Here is a 20,966-nt window from a genome sequence, read left to right as displayed (position 1 = left end):
GGGAATGACATATGGCCCTTTGTAGGAAAGTGGATGGACCTTGAGGGTGTCATGCTGAGTGAAGTAAGCCAGGCAGAGAAGGACAGAAACCATATGTTTGCACTCATAGGTCTAGCAGGAAAACAAGAGAGACCTAATGGAGAACCAGGGGGAACGGAGGAGGGAGAGAGAGTTGGGGAGAGAGAGGGATGCAAAACTTCAGAGACTATTGTATGCTGAGAATGAACTGAGGGTTGAGGGGGAGGGGGGAGGGGAGAAGAGAGGTGGTGGTGATGGAGGAGGGCACTTAAGGGGAAGAGCACTGGGTGTTGTATGGAAAACAATTTGACAATAAAATATTATGGAGGAAAAAAAATTGAGTGGAATATTTTAAATATGTATCATACTGCATTTGTTATGTCCTTGAAATGTTAATGGAAGCTTTTCTATTTACTGTGATTGTCATGGCACTATTCTCCTGGTCACTATATTGTTTTGATTTTATTTAAATTATTTTTTTAAGTTGAAAAATTGGATTTTTATTAATGGTTCTAATCTTTTGCATTCCATGTTACATTAAACCTGTTCATATGATGAAAAAAAAAAAAACCCCAACACTCAGCCTGACTCCAGTACCCACATTCTTTCTATTCTATCATGGACCCTGAGCAAGTGTCACATGAACCTAATTTTTAAACAATAGAAGGATCAAGTACTTGGCATCATCATCAATAAAATTGATAATATAATAAATTTTGACATAACACAGGAAAGGGGCAGAAGAGAAAAATTTTCTAAAGTAAATGGTTCTTAACCCAATCTATTCAAATAGTGAGAGGTAAAAGGTCAAAAATGCTTTGTAGATTAGTAATTATTACTCATTAACTTTTAATGCATCAATTCCAATTTAAATGACAGTAAAATTAAATTAAAATCCTAGCTCAGTTTCTCAGATGGGAGCCAAAATGGCTCATTCAGAGTCATCTCACATGGGGCTAAAAAGGTCAGGCCTTTATGGCCCGACCTGGATCAGTCACTAAATGTGGGCTACCCTGAGAAGAGTGTGACCTTGGTGAGACAGCTTTTTTTTTTTTTAACATTTATTTATTTTTGAAAGACAGAGAGACAGAGAAAGAGCAGGGGGAGGAGCAGAGAGAGAGGGAGACACAGAATCTGAAGAGGCTCCAGTCTCTGTGCTGCCAGCACAGAGCCCGACTCGGGGCTCAAACCACAAGATCATGACCTGAGCCAAAGTTGGCCACTTAATCAACTGAGCCACCCAGGTACCCCAAGCCTTTCTTTACAGCTGAAGTGATCCCCAAAGACACTGCCAGCTGGAGCCGTCCGCTGAGAGTGGACAATAGTTAGGGACGAGGCCTTCACTGAAGTGAGGTCTGAGCAACCCAGTCCCAAGCCCACCCTGTTCCCACAAAATATTATCACCTCCTTGGAAGTGTCTCTTCATGTTATTACTTTCTATTTGGAGAAAGAAATCCCTGAAGTAGTTAAAGATTTCAGGATAAATTTGAAAGGAAAAGACAGAAGATTTATGCAACAAGCAATTACTGAACACACACTTGCTACGCAGTGTCAGAACCAGAAGATACTGGGCCAGGGTCAAAATCAGATACATAAACATTTACAATAGTAGGCGGGATAACAATGCTTTATAAGTGGTATAAACTGTGCACGACAAGAATGCGAAGGCAGAATTAGGGGTGGGGGGGTCACAGAGGAAGAAGTATACTGGGGAAAGAAAAATAAATAAATTCTAAGAGGCCTTAATGGTGAAAGACAATAAATGTATCCTGCCACCCCCTCCGTCCCCTGTACCAATCCCCTCTCTGAAGCTATTCGCTTGAATGGTAGAAATAACGACTCTGCTGGAGTAAGCTGTTCATAAATAGCATCTCAAAAAAGCTCTTTCCAGTCCAAACACTCCTGGGGTCTGTTTTCCTAAATCCATAGCAATAACCCTATTCCACAGAGACCGTGCTACCGACTAATGCCAGGAAAGGCACGGTGACATGAAAGGAGCCAGGGCGATGAAGCTACAAGGAACCTGGGGTTCCCTTTCTGAGGCGGCCACCTGCTGCGGCGCACTGCGTACTCTACGTGCTGTGAAGTCGCCATGACTGTACCAAATCGCATCTTAGATGTACTAGACAAAAGTATTTAAGGGATATATGCAGCAGCTCAGTAGATTTTGTTCGCTTTCCTCCTCTTATCCCAAGAACACTCGCTACTCAGGAAGATCAAGCCTATGTCTAGAGTTCTCCCAGAACCCGAGCCTCACAAACTGCCCCCGTTCAGGCCAGCTGCTGGATACTGGGAAAGAACGTTGAATTAGACATGGTCCTGATCTCAAACAACTTACAGTTTGGTGAGCAGGTGGAGAGGGCCGGGTGTAAGTGCCAACCAGTTTATCAGTAATTAGGACACAGCATGGTTAATGTTAGAGAAAGTAAGCCCGGGGTGCCAGAGAATAGAGGTGCTAAAACCCTAGAGAGCGCAAGAAAGTATATAATTCATCATATTTTTAAACACAAAAAAGCTGAGACAAAAAGAAATTTGGTGGTAAGTCAAAGTCACACATCTACTTATTATTAGAGAGTCTAATTATTAGTAGAGTCTGACTAAAACCAAGAACTCCTATACTCAGCCCAATGCTCCCTTCCTGTTTCTATGTATTTTGTTCTCCAAACATAAGGGACTTTGGCCACTTCATATAACTTGTCTAAGTGTCTAAGGCCTTGTGGTCTGCAGGTGGTCATAGTCTTTCCCTGAACTCATCTTCTCTAACAAGACCTCGCTTTCTTTTTTAAAAATTTTGTTAATGTTTTATTTAGTTTTTTGAGAGGGAGAGAGACAGCATGAGCAGGGGAGGGTCAGAGAGAGAGGGAGACACAGAAGCCAAAGACAGCCTCCAGGCTCTGAGCTAGCTGTCAGCACAGAGCCCGACGCGGGGCTCAAACCCATGAACCATGAAATCATGACCAGAGCCGAAGTCAGACACTTAACCGACTGAGCTACCTAGCACCCCAAGACCTCGCTTTCATTCCCACTGTGTGACCAGTTAATATACCCAAGTGAGAAAAGCCTAGAAAGGCATTACAGAAGAAAGCACGTGCTGGAAATCTTTATACTTTTGGCTTTATGTTCATTATGCTGATCAGCAATAAAATCACTGGGACTCCAGGATTGAGCTATGATTTCCATGTCTAGGATTTTAAAGCCTCCAAAAATAGAGGAAAATTTAAGGAAACAAAGAAGAAAAAATTCATGATCTTTCTTTCCTCTTTCTCCAGTTAACTCTGTATAGGGGTAGTGCTGGGGTCTGCAGCAATGACGGAGTCTTCTTACACACTCTGCCTACCACAGTAAGGCAGTAAGAAACCATCTTCATGTATAGTACAGGGCTCGAACCCACAGCACTGAACCATCCAGTTAGTTTACTGTTACATATTTCATACATCATTAATACTTGCTTGGGAAGACTTTACAAATAGGCTCCATTAATTAATTTCCTTTCACTTGGAAGTCAGAGCTTTAGAATTCTGTTTGCAAATACACATACACACACATATGGATGTGCAGTCATTCAAATATTTAATCAAATAATAAAAAAGAATACTGAACTAATTGAAATTGTGCAATTAGTACAATGACTTATGACTCAAAGACTGACATCTGCTGAGGTTAGTGCTGGTATCAACTATTCTCAGGATTAGGTTCACATACCTTATCTAGATAAATTTAGCATTCTGACTTTAACAGTTATCCTCACGAAAACAAACTTGATTTTTTTTTCTGTCTGTAAGAGAGTATATATTCACAGTAAGTAATAGAAAATGTTAAAAAGTACAGAAGTGATAGGGCACCTGGGTGGTTCACTTGGTTAAGCATCCAACTCTTGATTTCAGCTCATGTCATGATCTCACAGTTCATGGGATTGAGCCCCACGTCGGGCTCTGAGCTGATAGGGCAGAGACTGCTTGGGATTCTCTTTCTCCCTCTCTCTATTCCCCTCCCCCACTTGTGCTGTCTTTTTCTCTCTCTCTCAAAATAAATAAATACTTCAAAAAAATTTTTAAGTTCGGAAGCAAAAAAAATTACCCATATTCACACAACCAAGTAATAACCACTTCAACAGTATAATAGTATATTATTTGTATGTACATGCACATAAATACACATATATATTGAAATTATTATTATATTTTGCATAATAATTTATAACTGAATGTTTTCCTTATTACATTTTAAAATTCCCTGGGGAAATATTAGAGATTAGTGCTATCATCAAAAACTAGAAAGGCCCTAAGTAAGGATTCCTATTCTATTACCATTTAACTTGCCTTTATGGCATATTCAGAAGAAAGAAATATCTTAGAGGATGACCATGGATTATGATACCATTAATTAGGTGGTGATTTCAATTCCAGCTACTTTTTTAGACTTGGCTCCTTCAGTGGAGCGAATCAACACAGCCCCTGACATCTCGTATGCAGCGTTGGCAGTGTCGTATTCTTATTCTGTACAACAGTGTGTAAGGATAACCAGAAGCAGCTTGCTTTCATTCCCTTGGCTATACTCTGATGGCTCTGCCTCAGCTCTCTATGTCCAGTCTCCTGCTCTCTGCCATAATCTAATCCAGCCAGCAGCAAATTGCAACCCGAAGACCACATCAAGCCTGCCACTTATTTTTGTATGGCTCACAAGCTTAAAATGTTATTTATATTTTTCAATTGTTGGACAAAAATCCAAAGATAAATAATATTTCATGACATGTAAAAATCATGTGAAACTCAGATGTTGGTGTTCACAAATAAAGTGTTATTGGAACATAGTCACTTGAATGCTATCTATGTATTATTTATGTCTCACCCTACAACTACAGAGTGGAAGAGTTGCAACGGAAATCACGTAACTCACAAAGCCTAAAATATCCATTACCTGGCTCTTTTCAGAAAAAGTCAACCTCTGATCTAGTTCACAGAGACCTTGATTTCCTTGGCACACCACCTTGGCCAGTCCACAACACGGATGACATCATGCTGAGTGGAACTGATGAGCAAACGAAATGGTTAGTATCCTATTTGCCAGAGTGACGCACATGTGTCGCATGGGAATGGGCGATAAATCCCACTACTCAAGGCCCTGCCACCCTAGTGAAGTTTCTAGAGATTGAGTGGCCTGAATCATATGAAGATAGCTCTTCTAAAATAAAGAACGGTTGCTGAACATTGCACTTCCCACCAAGGAAAAGGAGGCGCTTTGGGGTCTCTCTTGAGTTGAAGGACCGTAGGTACATATTTGAGTGTGCTGCCAGTTTGAAGGGGCCCACAAGCAACCAGAATCTCTGCAACAGGTCTTAGATGCAGTGATGAGGCTCTTGTGTCAGTTAGGCCGCTAGGGGATCCAATGATATTTAGCTTTTGCAGCAGACTGAACATAATTTGGAACCACTAGAAGTACAGTGTAACCATCTAAACTGGTGGAGAAGAGCTATGCTTTCTTCTGCAGAAAACATCTCTTTGGAGAAACATACACTGGAGTTCTACTGAGCCTTCATAAAGATTAAACGCCTGATCGTCAACCTTCAAATGCCCAAGGGAACTGAGCTGCCATGATAAATATGGTATTCAGCAGACACAAGAATTATCACAGTCTATATAATGTCAGTCTCAAAGATGTACTGAAGGTTAAGCTAGCTGCTTAAGTGGTGGTGGCAGGTCCCAGGGCACCTACTCTTGCTCCGTTGCCTGTATCTTCACATCATCTTTCTTTGAACAGGTCTTTGTCCAAATTTCCTCTTCCTATAAGGACATCAGTCATATTGATTACGGCGTATCCTAATAACTTCATCTTAACTTAATTACCCCTTTAAAGACCTATCTCCAAATAGAGTCATATTCTGAGGTACTGGAGGTTAGGACTTTAACATGCAAATGTGGGGGGTGGAGCATAATTCAGCCCGTAACAGCTGGCTCTAATTTAGTCTGTGTACCCCTATTTATTTGGGTCCACAATAACATACTATATGAAGATGAATGACATAAACAAGTAGAGGTAAGAAGACACCATGTAAATTTTGGGGTATTTTTTTTTTTACTCACAACAAAAGATGATATCCCTGACCAATGGCTAAAATCACTGAGGTCTGATAAAACCTGGCGCATGCCCTCAAATGCATGGTTTAGTTTACAAGCTACAATGTCATTTTACCAGGTATTTTTTGAAAACATATTTATAACTTGTTTAATAGATAAACTTTTTCCATTATGGCAAAATATTCATTGGTATCCGCATATGAAACTAAGACTCCCTTGGGAATGAATACTGTGAAATAAAATAGTCTAGGCCTTTTTATTTGTTTTATTTGAGAGAAAGAGAGCAGGCACATGTGAGCAGGGAAAGGGCTGAGGGAGAGAAAGAATTTTAAACAGACTCCACACTCAGCACAGAGCCCAACGTGGGGCTCGATCCCACACCCTGGGATCATCCCTGAGCTGAAATCAAGCCAAATGCTCAACTGACTGAGCCACCCAGATGCCCTAGTCTAGTCCTTTTTCAACCAAGGAAATCCCTGACAGTAGTTAAAAGGAAGGCTGTTGTATTTGATTATAGTCTTGTGTCACATTTCTTTCCCTTAGAACTGTGTACACCTGGATGTCTTCTGGAATTATTAATATAAGGCCAATCTTTTCTTTTCTCTCCTTTCAGGGAGCCTTTTGGGGGGGGGGAGCTGGTTGCTTAAAGAATTATTTCTTATTGTCATGTCACTGATTTGCTACTCCTTTATATCCTTCTTTTATATCTCTGAATCCTTTCTATAAAGATATTTCAATATAAGTATTCCATTTAAGGAGCTTCTAACTACTAAAGGAATAGCAATTATCCTAGTATTGGATCATCTTTGTTCTCTATCACTATCATTTTCTTTCCAATTGCTTTCATCTTTGTCTCTTTTCTCAGCCATTGTTTAAGCATTAGTCAGATACTCATTTAGTTAGCCCTACTAACACATCTGTGGGCTAACTGCTATCTTTATTCCCATTGTTTCATTCTGGGACTCAACAGGAAATGTACTCAAGCTTGCTGCTTTAAGGTATATGTAATAAAAAGATCATTACAAAGGTGTGAATGGAGGGTAACCACAGGGGACAGTTAAGTGCTCTGGGTTTCGTAACACTTAGGCACTGTGTTAACATCCTTAACCCTGAAGGATACTGGGAGGAAGGGATCACTATTTCCCTGCAATAGAGTGAGCTACTTAGATAAGGCGCTTGCCAGGAGATCTGACCTTCAGTTAAGGGATAGAGCCCTGTGACCTCCTAAGAAGGGAGCCAGAGGGAAATATACATTCTAGCTCTACTTTATTCTCTTCCTTTGATTTCCTTTGAATACTTCCTTATTGCCCAGATCCAACTAGAAGTTAAAAGTCAAGGAAGTTTATTGATATAGTCCATATAGGTCAGCCTCAGTCTGATAGGACACAAAGCAGAGGAGGGTGAATAATAGATCTAGAGTGGCAAAATCAAGACATTTAGCATATCCACTGTAGACTTGAATACTACTATACCATTCCGACTCCATCAGTAGATGGTTAGGAGGAAAAGCAGATAGTCAATAATTTTAAGGTGGGGAGGGATAGAAAAATTATATATCCAGACCTTTTTCAAACCAAACAACAAAAAAAAAGAAAAGTAAATGAAACATTTTTTATGACCAAGTATCACAATTACTTTTGGCAACCACTGTGAACTAGAAGCTTCTTTGATTATTACAATGCTTAATAGCATCCAGAAGATGGCAGCATTGGTAAAGCATTGCACCACGGAAATCTTGAAAAAAAATTTTAGTTATCACTGAGGGATAACAAACTTCCTAAATAAAAAAAAATGAAACTTTTAAAGCATATTTGGTCCTAAATAACAAAATGCAGAAATACTAAATTACTGTCAAATAAGCTTATGGCTCTATGAAATTGGTTATTCAACAGTGTCTATGTCCTAGTACTTTCTTAATAAAATTCTTAAATTCAAGAGAAACATACCTACAAATATACATAGTATTATGTAGTCTTTATAAGATTTGCATGAATTGTTAAGTTTTAAAAGTTTAGGTTGCGGGGCGCCTGGGCGGCTCAGTGGGTTGGGCATCCGACTTCGGCTCAGGTCATGATCTCAGTTTGTGGGCTTAGCCCCATATCAGGCTCTGTTCTGACAGCCCAGAGCCCAGAGCCTGCTTCGTATTCTCTGTCTCCCTCTCTCTCGGCCTCCCCCAACTTATGCTCTGTCTCTATCTCTGTCTCTGTCTCTCAAAAATAGACATTAAAAATTTTTTTTAGTTTGGGTTGTATATATGCAAGACATTATCTATAAATTGTATTCAAACACAAGTTTAATAACTATTCACAATATATATATGAAGTATCATATTTTAGGTACAGTGGAAAATATCATAGACACCATATCAGCTATGAGAAAAAAATTAATCTGCCTTTAAATGTCATTTCTAAACTGCTTTAATCATACCCCACATTCAAACTTGTAAAGTTCTAAAGCACATAGATAGATATGATCAATATTTTGGGCCAGGTACTTATCAGCTAGATACAGAGGACAAAATATTAAAAATACTCTTGCCTTCGAAACCCTCAGTTGGACATGGAGATAGGCAAACCCATTGAATCAGGATACAGTTGGATCTTGCTCCAGTAAAACCAGGGGCTATGTAACTGTAAGGGCCCGGTCACCTAACTCCACCGTGGGAGTCATGGAAGACTTCACCAAAGAAAGGGGGACTGAACAGAGACTGAGAAATGAGCAGGTGTTGCCAGGACTGTCCCAAGGTTATCACAAGGTTACTCCTCTACACGGAAAGATTACCAAGTAGAAAGGAAGGTCAGAGGTCAGACCTAAAACAACATGCTCTATCCCAGTGTTTAACCAAAGGCAATTCTACCTCCCAAGAGTTATAAGGCAATGTCTGAACATATTTTTGGTTGTCACAGCTGGGTAGGTGCTGCGAGTCTCTAGTGGGTAAAGGTCAGGCATGCAGGCTAATGCCACACAATGCACAAGACAGGCCTCCCACAACAAATAAATTATCTGACCCAAAAGACACTACTGAGAAACTCCTCTAGGCAAACTGCATCTCTTGGAATGGCTAGGTTGCAGGGCAGAATAGGAAAGGGGCAAGAGATAAAGCCAAAATGGTAAAGAGGGCACAAAATTTAAAAAAGCCCATGAGAAAAAAAAATTAGATTTTATCCTGACTGTGAGAGAAAACCAAACATGATCAGATTTGCATGGTAGAAAAAGATTACTGTGGCTGTGGTTGCAAGAGGAGAATAGGTTGGAGATGGCTGGGTTGAGAAACCATACCAAAAATGGAATTTTAACAATTTCACTTCTCTTTTATCAGTAGGAATATCTTCAGAATTTAAAAAAAAAAAAAAGCAGATTGGTGAAAGGAAATTGAAACCCAAGATCGATGGCACGATCCTTTGTTAGAGGTGCTCCACACTTTAGCCTGGAGCATGGTGAGAATGACTCACTAGGGTGGTGGAGGGAGGGAAGGAGAGGGTTTGACAAATGATCTCCTAAGTGATAAGAGAATTTGCAGATGAAATTAGGAAAGTGGTTTTTTGTCAGTAAGAGCCAAAATCCTTACAATTTCCTATAGTGCCCACTTCATTTATCCCCCGCTTACCTCTCATCTCTGCTTCTACTACCCTGCCCCTCAGTCACTCAAATCCAGCCACCCTGGACTCCGACCTGGAAGAGTTTGCAAAGGCTGTTCCATCTAGATAAGAAACACAATTCCCTATGAAGCTTTAACAAACTGTCCAGACTTGAGCTTCAGAATTATTTTTTAGAAGCAAATATACTTTTCCTTCTGAGTTGGCTCCCAACCCTCTTTCCTTCCTTTCTCCTGCATCCGCACCTCTGCTCCACTCCAGCTCCACCATAATCCAGGTCAACAACCTGGACAGTATCTGCCATATCTTCTCCATGCTTATGTAATATATTTAAGTTAAATAAGGAAACACTAAGCAAAATAGAAACATTAGAGGAACACCTACGTGTTACTCTTCTCCTGCCTTCTGATCTCCTTTGGCTATTCCCCCCTAGTTGGACCCAGTTGGAAGCTCATTAATATGGTTCATATAGGTCAGCTTCTGTCTCTTGAGATACACAGAAGGCTAGAGAAGGGGACCTTGAATCTAGGAGAGCAAAATAAAGGTATTCAGCACAACCTTCCTTCAGACCACTATACCTGTACTCCACCGTACAACTTAAGAAATAAAGGGTTACAGATATCACTGAAGCTCCCAACAGACTCCTCTCAGGTCTCATTTCTCTTCCTCCCTCCCCAAAGGCAGGGACAGATCTTTCTGGCCTTACAGTGAGGTTACATCTCTATAGGCCTAGCATAAGTTGAACATGCATTTAGTACCCCTGACCTACCGAACAGCACAAGCTTGGCCGAGCCTACCTTAAACATGCTCAGAATACTTAAACAATAGCCAAGAGTTGGGCAAAGTCAACTAACGCAAAGCCCATTTTACAACAAAGTGCTGAATATCTCCTATAACTGAAAGTGAAAAACAGAACGCCTGTTAAGTGTCATCGGTCACTTGTCCTTGGGATCTCGTGGCTGGATAGAAACTGCAGCTCAGTGCCACTGCCCAGAATCACTAGAGTATCATGCCACATATTGTGAGGCAGGGAGAAGATCAAACTTCAAAATCTGAAGTACAGTTTCTGCTGGGTGCATCTCACTTTCACCCCATTGTGAAGTAAAAAAATCCTAAGTCAAAGCATAAGTCAGTGACTGTCTGTACCAACTTTAAGTATTGAGTTTCTCATTCCCCAAAATATGTTTATATTTCTACTACAAATGCACGTACCTAGTGTTATGCCCAAGATTTCTGTATCGTCCCCAAAAACCAGAAACCGCCAGAGAGACCGAGTCACGCATGCAAAAGCAAAGGGCTTTATTATGAGTTTAGGCTGGCCGGGCCTAAGCTTGGGCTCACAGACTTTACCAGCGTGGTGGATCCGTGCTGAGAGCCCCGAACAAAGGGGGGTTGGGCCTTTATGGGGTTTGGGAAGAGGGAGTTACAGGAAATTGTGACACAGGTACAGGGGTCCAATCATTATTATACAATATTATTGACAGCAGGTTTAGCCATTCACATTGCCTAAAGTATTTGTTACTTTTGGCAGGACCCAATCACAACATTTAGAGTGTTAACCAATCACAGAGCGGGCCCAGGACTCTCATGTAGGGCGTGACTAGCCTTAAGCAATAAGTGATTATCTATAGCTTCTGTCTCTAGGCCTGCCCTTAGAAACGTTAAGGGTATTAGCTGGCCTTTCCTGATTGGGTGTTACAAGGGTGGTCCCTCTTGCCTTGGGCAACGTGTGCCCTTCTATTGTCTCATGGAGTCAGTTTGATTCAGACCTACCTGCGTCCTTACACTAGAAACTTACATGATGTTGTTTTTATATGCATGTAAGCTTTATAAAAATGGCCCTATGATATACGTTTCTCTGCTATGACTTTTTTGCTCTTCTGTATGACTTGGAGAACTAGCCATGCCATACACACAGCTCTAGTTCCTTTAGCTTCAGTGGACTGTTTTATCCCTCTGTGTAAACCACACAGTAATAGCCAATTATTTATAATTTCTCACTAGTATAAACATGGCTGTAATGAATATAGATACCTCCCTATGCACATATGTTAAGAGTCTGCAGTTTGGAACTAGAAGAATTTTAAGTATCTTAGCCTGAGGCTTTCAGAAAACAGAACCCGGGGCAAGGATTAAGATACCACTACTTTAGGGCACCTGGGTGGTTCAGTCTGTTAAGCATCTGACTTTGGCTCAGGTCATGATCTCACAGTTTGGTTCGTGAGTTCGAATCCCGTATTGGGTCAGCTCAAGCCCGCTTCGGGTGAGCTCATGCCCTACTTTGGGTGAGCACCAGCCCTGCTTCGGGTAAAACACGAGCCCCATTCGGGTGAGCCCGGCTTCTCTCTTTCTCCCTCTCTCTCTCTCTCTCTCTCTGCCCCTCACTCACTTGAGCCCTCTCTCAAACAAAAAAGAAGATACTACTGCTTTATTCAGAAAGTACAAACACAAATCAATGAGAAAAGTAAAAATGAAGGTGAAGCAAGGAAAGACATAAGGCAATACAATGCATTTCATTACCATGTTTGCTCTGCATCACAAGCCACAAAAAGATAGTGGGTTCCGTGGCAGATGTGTGCACACAGCATATAAATCATTTTCTAGAACATTTGAAAGAGAAAGAGAAATCACAGCATAATCTATAGAATGAAAAGGGGAGGGGGACTTGACTGCCCACTTCTCTTCCCCTTTCTTCTTTCCACAGGTCAAGTTTCACCTTGCAATAGCTGAATACCTTTCCTACTCAGGCATTTCGGGGTTGCATCTGGCCTCTTGGCAGCGCCTCAGAAAGCCAAAGCCTATCACCCATGTGTAGCATTACATGCACATCTGGAGGCGGTGAGACTAGTTATTGTTAGTAGTTCTCGGCGGAACCAGTATGAGGGCTGTGAAAGTCTGGGCTTTCAACTCAGACTCCAGCCAACTGAAGGAGCTCAACACAGTCACCCGCAAAGGCAGCGGCAGTTCAGTGAACACTAGAAGTGGACAGTGCCTTCTAGAGGAACTGGGGTGCCTGGGTGGTTCAGTCAGTTGAGCATCCTATTTGGCTCAGGTCATGATCTCTCGGCTTTGTGAGTTCTGGCCCCACATTGGGCTCTCTGCCGTCAGTGCAGAGCCCACTTGGGATCCTGTCTCTCTCTTCCTCTGTCCCTCTCCTGCTCAGGCAGATGTGGGCACAGGCGCTCTCTCTCAAAAATAAACATTAAAAAAAAAAAACCCGAGGAACTGCACAGGGTCTGTGCCCAACATAGTATGCACATTTTCAGCTTTATCTGATATTGCAAAATTGTTCTCCAAAGTGTTTGTCCCAATTTATACTGCCACCAGAAGTCTCTAAGAATTCTAATTGTTCTATAATCTTGCCAAAACTTAGTATCAAGCTTCAGAAATTTACCTAATCTGATGGTTACTGAATGGTATTTCACATTTAGACTTTTCATTCACTGAAAATCTTTTCCCAGTCTTTCCTTCATGTTCTTTGTCTTCTACATACCAATTTGTAGAAGTTTTTTAAATCTTCTGAATAAGAATCCTTTTTGTATGTGGTATTTTTTGATGAAGAGAAGTTTCCTTGTTAAAATAGATATGTCAATTTTTTCCCTTCCTTCAGAGTTTATTAGGAATGGCTACTGAAATTTATCAATTATCTCTTTTAAATCTATTGGTATGATATTATTTCTTAAAATTTTTTAATATACAATTTACTCTTGAACAACACAGGTTTCAAATGCATGGATCCACTTATACATGGAAGTTTTTTGGTTTCATTTATTTATTTTTGGTAGAGAGAGAGAGAGAATGAGGGAGGGGCAGAGAGACAGGGAAACAGAGGATTCTAGCAGAGTCTGCTAGCCACTCTCCACACTGTCAGCACAGGGCCCAATGCAGCACTCGAACCCCTGTACCGTGAGATCATGACCAAAGTCGGCCACTTAACTGACTGAGCCACCCAGGAGCTGCAAACTTTCTGGTAAATACAATATTGTACTGGAAATGTATTTTCTCTTTATTACGATTTTCTTAATAACATTTTCTTTACTCTGGCTGACTTTATTGTAAGAGTTCAGTATATAACACATATAGCACACAAAACATGTGTTAACTGACTGTTAATCAGTAAGGCTTCTGGTCAACAACAGGTTAGTAGTAGTGAAATTCTGGGGAGTCTGAAGTCATACACAGTTTCAACTGCACAGGCGTGGGGACCCTCTAACCTCTGCATTATTCGATTGTCAGCTCTAACTATATTGATGGTTTTCCTGATATTGAACCAATCTTTTCATTCCTACAATAAATCCTATGTGGGTATCCTTTATTATTAATCGAATATATTGCTGGATTATGTTTATTAATATTTTGTACAATGTCTTATAACCACATGCCTCAGTAGCAAATTCCCTAATTTTATTTTCATAGTATTCTTATTAGATATTGGTATTAACGCCAGCTGGATTCATAAAATAACATGCTGCCTAATCCCAAAAGCCTTAGTTAAATTAAGTATAACTATATAAGCCTGCCTTCCTAGAATTCTGTCTCTTTTCTGTAACTTTACTTCATCTCCCTTCAAATTCCTCGGTTCCAAGACACTCTGTCCAGGATGCAGTTTGAAAACATCCCTTCTCAGGGCGCCTGGGTGATTCAGTTGGTTAAACGTCTGACTTCGGCTCGGGTCATGATCTCATGGTTTGTGGGTTCGAGCCCCGCATGGGGTTTTGTGCTGACAGCTCAGAACCTGGAGCCTGCTTCAGACTCTGTGTCCCCCTCTCTCTCTATTCCTCCCCCATTCATGCTCTGTCTCTGTCTCAAAAATAAACTATTAAAAAAGTAATTAATAAGTAAATAAATAATAAACATTTAAAATTAAAAAAAGAAAACATCCCTTCTTGAGGGACCTTGCAAAATATACCTTTTACTCTAGTGAAAAGGCATCCCTTCCAAAGCAATCTAAGCAGTGGTGAGATTGCTTAACATATAGATAGCCATATGTGTAACTAGGCCTCCAAACCAAAGATTTAAAAGACATGATTTAAAAATGAATAAATTAAATTTACACATATATTATCAAAAAATAAAAAAATAAAAGACATGATTTGTAGCATTTGCTAATAAGCCACCATGACAAATTTGAAACCACCAAAATGATGATCACTGAACATGGATTTAGAAAGAAAGAAACCAATGCATCAAGTCCTTTCTCCACACCTGCTATAGAACTATGCCGGATTGTGGAGGAAGCAAATGTTAAACAAAGAAAGCTGGACTTTACCCTGTAGATAATAGGGAGGCCGGTACTGCCCTCTGACCCCAGCAGGTAGAGCTCCTTTCCTGGGGCCTAAGCCTCATGGCCTCCCCTCCCCACCATCCGTGCTTTAGAGTGCTTTTCAAAACTTTCCAAGTCCCTGGTCAGTAAGGTTACAGTCCCCTCATGCTCATTTCTTCAGAGCACTCTTCAACACCTCCCTGTCATGTTTCCTCACTCTGCCCTTTCCCCAAATTGAGTTGCCCAGAAATCTAAAGGACTTCCAGGACTCCTATCTGTGGAATTATAAAGGGGGCTCCATCACTGCACGCCGTAGCCAGCTCTGTTCCAGAGAGGTGCCTGTTGAGAGCAGTATTATTTTGTGGGATCCTGCAAGGTTGAGCTGCCAGAATAAGGTGGACATGCTGATTGGGGGTAATTTAAATTGTTTATATGGACAGAGACATTTGCATTAAAAAACTTCTTGGGGCACGTGGGTGGCTCAAGTGGTTAAGCGATGGACTCCTGGTTTCAGCTTAGGTCATGATCTCATGGTTCCTGAGTCTGAGCCCCAGATTGGCCTCTGCGTTATCAGGGTGGAAACTGCGTGGGATTCCCTCTCTCTCAATCTCTCTCTCTCTCTCTCTCTCTCTCTCTCTCTCTCTCTCTCTCTCTCTCAAAAATAAATAAATAAACTTAAAAAAATCTTGTTTTTCTCAATTAAGCCAGGTACAGAGCCATAGCATTAGTGCTAGAACCATGTAAAAGAAATGAATGAAGATGGCAGAAATGAAATGTAGGCTTAAGGACTGGCCAATAAACCAGTGTTAGAGCGGGATGGGGGAAGAGACACAGATTTAAATCATCTACCTAGAAGTAACATGAGAAGCCCAGCAAACAATTCTCTAAAGAAGCCAGTGTAGAAAGAGAAAAGCAGAGGTGAAGGTTCAAACTTAAAGTTTTAACACATTTGTTCATGACCATCAAAGAAAAAGAGCAATTGTGGAAACTAGATGAAGAATACATAGTCAAAAGGTTTTTGGAGCAATCTTCAAGTACTGTTTGTTTTGTTTTTATTTTGTCTGTAAGTCATTCTCATGGTAAAAAAGAAAAAAAAGAATTAATGTAGAAGTTTATAAGATAAAATGAGGAAAAACTGTTTCTAGGAGCATTGCTTATAAAAACTAAACACTGGAAACACTGAAAAAATAAACTATGGTTAGAATGCAGAACATTGTTGCATACAGCAACAAATATGTGAGTATGTGCAACAAAACACATCTATTCTCACAAATAGAAAACAAACAAACAAACAAAAATAGAATGTTGAGTGGACAATGCCAGACACAAAGAATAAAATTCACATAGAGCTCCCAAACAGGCAAATTAATCTATACCTTTGGGGAGGCTGGGTGGCTCAGTTGGTTAAGCATCTGACTATTGACTTTAATGCAGGTCTTAATCTCAGGGTTGTGAGTTCAATCCCCACACAGGGTTCCATGCTGGGTGTGGAGTCTCCTTTTAAAAAAACTATAATTTTAATATTCAGGATAGTTATTTGCCGTTGGGAGAAGGGAGCATGATTGGGAGAAGAATAAGAAGAGTTTGGAATACTGTCATCCTATCTCCTGGCTTGCGGGTGGTCAGAGAAATGGGTTCCCTTTGTGAAAATTCACAAAATCATAGTTCCGTAGACTTAAAATGTGTGTACTTTTGTGAATATAAATAATATTTTAATCTGAAAGTTCATTTTTTAACAAAAAAGATACCACCAACTTTCCAGGCCAACCCGAGCGTCTAGTCTTAATCCCTACAGGAAAACAGTATTAACAGTATATCATCTATTTCTGTTCACATATTCTAGACAGTGCCATGCCAAATTTCATTTATGTCCAGTTGAATTTAACCATATTTGTTAGTACAGATAAAGAAAATGAAAAAAAATAATCCCCAAAATAACATGAATTCATTCCCTAGAGTTTAATGAGGGCGTATCTCTTGGTGGAGTACATTTGGCTCAAAAGACATACCTCTTCTCCCTGGTCATGTATAGAAGAGAAATACAATGAACTCTGCATATAAATGAATGACAAGATTGGATTTACAACTAAAGTAAAGGAGATATTGCATGAAGCTAACACATGACACCAAAGAACAGAAAGTGGAGCATCCTGTATTTATAAACATTTGCCAATATGGAACCCTCCATACAACCTATAGTCCTCTACCTAATAGCTTACCATAGCGACAACATAAGTGGTAAAAATAAATAAATAATTATATCCTAATGGGACTGTTCTGGATTTTTATGAACACCACTGATATTGCTATGAACAGCAGGAAAACAAAACCATCATGCTATAGTGAATAGTTTTGCAAAACTGAGAAGTAGAATGGCAAATACCACAGAATGTGTAACAGGAAGCTGGAGCTGAAAAAGAAAATCACCGATTAACATTTACTATACAAGTGAGTGCAGAGATTTTTTAGAAAAAAGGAGAAGTAATTATTAAATAGACGATCTCTAAGCACAGAAGACATCAACATCAGTACATTCTAATTAATAAATAAACTCATTGTTCTTCCCTATGTGAAAATGGGTGTTCTTTTTGAGCGGCCATTTGTATGTTTATAGAATTCTATTTTTATGGCTACCAGCAGAGGACCATCTTAGCTAACAAATCTCAGAATGAGGATCCTTGACAGTGAAGTTCAACTTTGTATTTCTTTTTCTTTTTAATGTTTTATTTATTTTTGAGAGAGAGAGAGACAGACAGACAGACAGCATGAGCAGGTGAGGGGCAGAGAGAGAGGGAGACACAGAATCCGAAGACAGGCTCCAGGCTCTGAGCTAGCTGTCAGCACAGAGCCCTACATAGGACTCGAACCCAGGAACCATGAGATCATGACCTGACCTAATCGACTGAGCCACACACGTGCCCCAACTTTGTATTTCTTAAGATGACAGCTGGTGCACAGTTCCCTCTGAGGGTCCAATTTAGCACTTTTAGTAGAGGAAGGTACTTCAGTACACATACACTTCTGTGCTCCAAAATTAAGTGCACCTGTCCTTTACTCTTCTAAGGCTTATGGAGAGAACTTAGAATTTTATAAATAATGTCAGCATTGTCCTATAAAACAATGGATCAGCATGGTTCAAAATATGCAGTGACTCATGACTAAGTAAAGCATCTTGGCATTAGAAGAAAATTTAAAGGTCATCGAGGAGTATTTGTTAGATTTTGCCTGCCATCATCCCCATTCGCTTGCTAGGAACATCTTAATTGTCCTTTGGAGAAACACCTTTGTCCCTACTCTGAGCTCCTATGGTTCAAATTCGGGCACTTCCCCTCCATCCTGGGTCCAGAAATGGGCATATGACCCTGCATGGGCAGATGACATTTGATGTATCCTATTGTCCTGGCCCTAGTGACTGACTGTTCCAAGGACATACACATGTCCCATTCCAGGCCAGTAGGAGGCGACCACAGAATTTCTTACTAAAATTATTGAGAAAAAGATGTTATCTTTCCCCTGGAGTTATTAAGTCATAACAGTAAAATCAGGAGTTGTCAAAGGCCCAGCACACGAAGGCCTGATTGAACATAGAGCCAGCAGAGAAGAAAATACAAAATTAGAGAATCCTGATGATCTCATTCTTGCTCTCAGTCCAAATGCACATGAAAACAGTGGTTATAAATTGTATCATCAAAATTCGTATGTTGAAGCCTTAGCCATCAATGTGACTGTATTTGGAGATGAGGCTTTAAAGAGGTAATTAAGGTTAAATGAGATCATAAGGGTAGGCCCTTATCCAATATAACTGTCGTTTTAAGAAGAGAAAGAGACACTAGAAATGCATGCACACAGACAAAAGGCCAAGTAAGGACACAGAGAAAATGACCATCTGCAAACCAAAGAGAGACGAGAAACCAAACTGATGACACCTTGATCTTGGACTCCCAGACTACAGAACTAAATAGATAAATTTAATTTTTCAGCTGGCCATTCTGTGATTTTTGTTACCATAGCCCTAGCATACTAAGACAAATGCTGTCCCTGGACTTTTCACTTACAAGAGTTAATGTAATACCTTTTTGGTATAATACTATTTAAGGTACAATTAAATTAAATCTACAATTTAGGTTCCTTTTTTTTAATGTTTATTCCTTTTTTGAGAGAGAGAGAGACTGAGCATGAGGAGGGGAAGGGCAGAGATAGAGGGAGATACAGAATCTGAAGCAGGCTCCAGTCTCTGAGCTGTCAGCACACAGCCCAACACAGGGCTTGAACTCACGAACCATGAGATCATGACCTGAGCTGAAGTCAAACATTTAACCGACTGAGCCACCCAGGCCCCCCTGGATTCTTATAATAGAGACATAATGGCTTCAAATGGTATGAGGAAAACAGTATTAAAAATAACCGACCCTAAAATGTGGAACTGGCTAACTGAGGTGGGGTGAGGGGCAAGGTAGTAAGGATTGTCCCATTTCCCAGATAGGAATTATTATCAATTCTTGTTTTCTGACAGGAAAGTAGGTCGTTAAACTGCTGCCTATTTTATCTTACGACTCTCCATGTACCAAACAAACAAGGCTGGACGTTTAGAGACTTGATAGAAAATATGTTCAGAGGACCTGATAGAATGTTCATTATGTTGGAATGTTTACTTTCTGGTAAGGTCCAACAAGAAAGAGCCAAGCTTTGAAGTTAGTCGGTTTAAAACCAGAAAAGATAGGAAATAGTTTTTCCTATGATTAACAATCCAAGAGGTGCCTGGGTGGATAAGTCGGTTAAGCCACCGACTCTTGATTTCAGCTCAGGTCATGATCTCACAATTGGTGAGTTTGAGCCCCACATTAGGCTCTGTACTGATAGCGCAATGCCTACTTGGGGTTCCCTATCACCTTCTCTCTCTGCCCCTCCCCTGCTCATGTGTGCTCTCAAAAATAAATAAATAAACATTTTTTAAAAATAATAATAATCCAAGATGGAGGTGCCTGGGTGGCTCAGTTGGCTAAGCCTCCGACTTTGGCTCAGGTCAGATCTCATGTTCATGGGTTCGAGCCCTGCGTCGGGCTCTGTGCTGACAGCTCAGAGCCTGGAGCCTGCTTCCAGTTCTGTATCTCCTTCTCTCTCTGTCCCTCCCCCTCTCATGCTCTGTCTCTCTCTGTATCAAAAATAAATTTTAAAAAGCATTTAAAAGTTTAAAAAAAATAATAATCCAAGATGGCTGACAGTCCTGGCTTTCCAGGATTAGAATATCAAAATTTTATACTTCAAGCCAAAGTAAATGCTAAGGAAACCAAGATACTGAATTCCATGGATACCCCTTTACTTTCTATTATTCATTACCTGCTTGACAAAGGGGACAATTGTTTTAATTGCAAAGAGCCACTCACTGGAATGTAGCCAGAAAACAAAGGGTTGATTAGCTATGTCTTCCCACCTCAGGGCCATGATAGAAGTTGAAAAGTTACAAGCTAGTGGGTGGCCAGCCACCAATGTTTGTTCTAAGAGAGAAGAAAAAAAAACCAACTCTGGTTTTGATCATAAGCTTAGGGAAAGTGAATAGGAAAAAAAAGGTACTATTATTATAAGGGAATTATATTACTTTAGAAACCCCAGGCCTGGCAAACAAAACCCTATGATTACTCAATCCCTAAGGCAATTAATACTCAAGTCCTTCCCCAAAGGAATTTGACTGGCAAAAATAAATAAATAAAATAATCTTCCCTAATGAGCACCTCAACTGCAGCCACATAAGGAAAAGGGAAGACTTTTTAGATAGCAGAACCCATGACAAACAGACCAAGGAACTCACACTACCCTTAAGGCAATAATTTCTGCTAATCCTGTTTTTCAGGATATGATATATGTCACAGACCAGTAACCATTATACATTGTCTCCCTTTCTTCTTTGAAAATGGTAGTTTTTAATTGCGGTAATCCTCTCTTCCTTTCATAATTGTGCAATAGATGTGTCAGGATGTTCAAATATACTATGTAGCTAAATTCCAAAATCATGAGAAG

The 20,966-nt window shown here is 40.3% G+C and overlaps 1 long non-coding RNA gene across 1 annotated transcript in view; it reads right to left on the bottom strand.

Moving 5' to 3' along the window:
• LOC115305651 overlaps positions 1-5,038 on the bottom strand; it is an 8,722-nt gene extending 3,684 nt beyond the window's left edge. Inside the window, exons 1-2 of the long non-coding RNA XR_003914915.1 lie at positions 4,936-5,038; positions 3,721-3,793 (exon numbers count right to left, since the gene is read on the bottom strand). This is a non-coding gene — a long non-coding RNA (uncharacterized LOC115305651). The remainder of the gene's footprint in view (positions 1-3,720; positions 3,794-4,935) is intronic.
• Between the last annotated feature and the right edge of the window lie 15,928 nt (positions 5,039-20,966).

The sequence above is a fragment of the Suricata suricatta genome, chromosome 10, assembly GCF_006229205.1.
Source record: "Suricata suricatta isolate VVHF042 chromosome 10, meerkat_22Aug2017_6uvM2_HiC, whole genome shotgun sequence".
Taxonomy (NCBI): domain Eukaryota; kingdom Metazoa; phylum Chordata; class Mammalia; order Carnivora; family Herpestidae; genus Suricata; species Suricata suricatta.
This window is presented reverse-complemented; position numbering and strand designations above follow the sequence as displayed.